Source organism: Lygodium microphyllum, chromosome 5, assembly GCF_053477565.2.
Source record: "Lygodium microphyllum isolate KBCC chromosome 5, Lygodium_microphyllum_v1.1.10, whole genome shotgun sequence".
Taxonomy (NCBI): Eukaryota; Viridiplantae; Streptophyta; class Polypodiopsida; order Schizaeales; family Lygodiaceae; genus Lygodium; species Lygodium microphyllum.
Window position 1 is genome coordinate 132912390 of NC_141139.1, and position 2997 is coordinate 132915386.

Sequence of the window (2997 nt, forward strand, 5' to 3'; positions counted from 1 at the left end):
CTGTCATGATGTGCAGCATGCTTGGGACTCATGGTTGCATTTGGCTGAGTTTGCTTATAATAACTCCACACATGCTAGCATTGGAGTTTCACCTTTTGAGGCCCTGTATGGCTACAAGGTGCCCCTTCCTGTGGTTATCTTCAATGATAAAATAAATCCACATAGAATGCAGGCCTTACTTCAGCAGTGTATAGCTAACTTGAAGAGAGCTTAAGATTAAATGAAGCTTTATGCTGATAACAAAAGACGGGATGTGGAGTTCCAAGAAGGGGATTTGGTGCTCTTGAAAGTGCCTAATTCTAGATATGCCTCCCTTAAAGATGAGTCCAGCAATAAGTTGGCACACAGGTTCTATGGACCATACCGGATTATCAAGAGAGTGGGAGACTTGGCATATCGATTGGCATTACCCCCATCTACGAAGATCCATAATGTCTTCCATGTGAGTCAGTTGAAGCCCTTCATTGGCTCAACAGTGGACTATATTGAGGAACTCCCATCGATAGATGAAGAAGGCCTCATTCAATACATACCCAAAAAAGTCATAGGACAAAGGGAAAAGAGGCTTTTACATCTTTGCTTTTAAATTTTCTTTCTCCATCAAGCAGTGAGTGCTTAATGTCTTTGAGTAAGAGACTTTTAGGGTGCATGGACACAAGGTTCTCATATGGATCCTTATTTACACTTGCTAGCAGTATGGCTATTGCTTCATCTTCATCAATATTCTTCTTAAGAGTTGCAAGCTGGGTTTTTAGGCTCTTGAACTTGTTAATGTGTGCGGTCATAGAGGCACTATCTTTGATATCTAGTTTATAAAACTGCATGAGTAATTTTAATTTTGAATTCTTTTCTTGGGTACCAAATATCCTGTCAAGTTCCTCCCAAGAAGTTCTGGCCTCTCTAATGCCAGAGATATGATGTAGCACATCATCACTTAGTCCTCAGTCAATGATGCCTAGTGCCTTGTTATTCATCTTCTTCCATTCTTTGGATTTGAGCTAGTATTCTTCAACGAACCTATCTTCATCATCTTTCTTCTTGCTATCTTTCACTCGATCATGGAATACTTGATCAAGTGGCAAGGTTTACCACTCAAGAAAGCTTCTTGGAGACCAGCTTCAGTTTTGGAAGAGTTCCCATACCTTTTAGAAGCAAATTTGGCTGAAATCTAGCTAACTATGGCCATGTTTTCTCCGAGACTAACTGCAGACAGCAATCTGTTTTAAAGCAGATTTTATTCTGTACTACGGACAGCAATGCATACCATACATGGGCTGAAAGTACTTCTCAAGAGCTCCGTTTTGATATATAGCACACCCCGTTCGAAGCCTCCCACAAAAAGTTATGACAGATTCACTACAACAGGGTCCTGTAGTAAACAACATGCTGTCCACTGTCTGTAGCCCGCATTTACTCCAGATATTTGGGTCAAAACTCATGTTTATAACTCCCCAATAAGGCCCAAGTATCGTATATACCCCATGACCAATCATACACAATAATACCTCTTCATCCATTAGTATACCCTTGTAATAATGCAGCAGAGTAGTACTCTGATCGGCCCCTCCCAGTTACCACACGTGCCCAAATTGTTTTTGAGGGTAAAAACCTTCAAGTGGGGATGGAATGTAAGAGAGGGGGACTTAATAACGGGGAAATACTAGCTACACTGGCTGGTATATAAGGTGAGAAAGACTTAATTTTTCATTATCAGATAATTAATACAAGTCTTCTTTCTCCTTCACCTTGCTCTCCAAGCTTCCATGTCTTCTCTCTCTCTCTCTCTCTTCCTGTCTTTCTCTCTCCATTTCTATTCTTTCTCTCTCCTCATACCTGTCTTTCTCTCTCTTTTGCTCTTCTTCTTCTTCTTCTCTGCAGTCTTCTCTCTCTTCTTTCTCTCTCCCAGTCCCTCTCGTTGACATTTCACAGGCCGATTGTCCGTAGATAGATGAGCAGAGAGCCGAGATGGCCAAGATTCCCTATGGATTAGCCGTGGGCAGTCTTATGTATGCCATGATAGCCACCATCCAGATATGGCTTTTGCATTTGGGGTTGTGGCATGTTATATGGTTACACCTAGCAAGAAACATTGGGATGCCATGAAGGGTATCATGAGGTACCTAAAGGGCACAGCAGATATGTGCCTTTGCTATGGTAGCCAGGATATAGGAATCGTGGGATACACTAACTCTGATTATGCAGGACATGCAGATAGTAGGAAGTCCACTTTTGGCTATGTGTTCACCTATGCTGGAGGGGCTATCTCTTGGATGTCCAGGGTGCAGAAGTGTACGGCTCTTTCTACTACAGAGGCCGAGTATATTGCAGCCACATAGGCTTGCAAGGAGGCTATCTGGTTAGGTTGTTTGATCGCAGACCTTGGTATGACAGATGATATGCCTACACTACATTCGGATTCTATGAGTGCCATTCAGTTGGCCAAGAATTCGCTCTTCCATGCGAAAACAAAATATATTGAGGTGAGGTATCACTTCATTCACGAGGTCGTTGAGGACAAGACTGTTGACCTTGTCAAGATTTTGACTGAGCAAAATCCTGCACACTTGCTCACGAAGAGCCTCACTACCGAGCGCTTTGCCTTCCTCAGGAGATTGATGGGCATTGGATGAGATGGAGTCTTTTCCTCATCTTGTTGCACATGTGTACATGTTGTACAATCTTTTCTTTTTTCTCTCACACTGTGGCAGATTCACCTTTAAGTGAGAGGTTGTTGGAGGTAAAGGCGCCTCCACCTAGCCGCCCGTATATTACTACACTGACAATACCTACCATTACACACTATAGGTTAGTGATAGTTTGAATAAAGGAAGGCCCGGCCACACATTGTGGTTGTTGGAATTCCCACTTTGAGTTTCACACTCTCTCTCTTGCTCTTTCTCTCCATCCGCCATGCTCTCACCGCCAAGCTTCTTCCTCTTGGGTTCCACTTCCCTTTCAATTTCATGTGTCCTACGCATCCTTGTGCTTCTTTCTAAC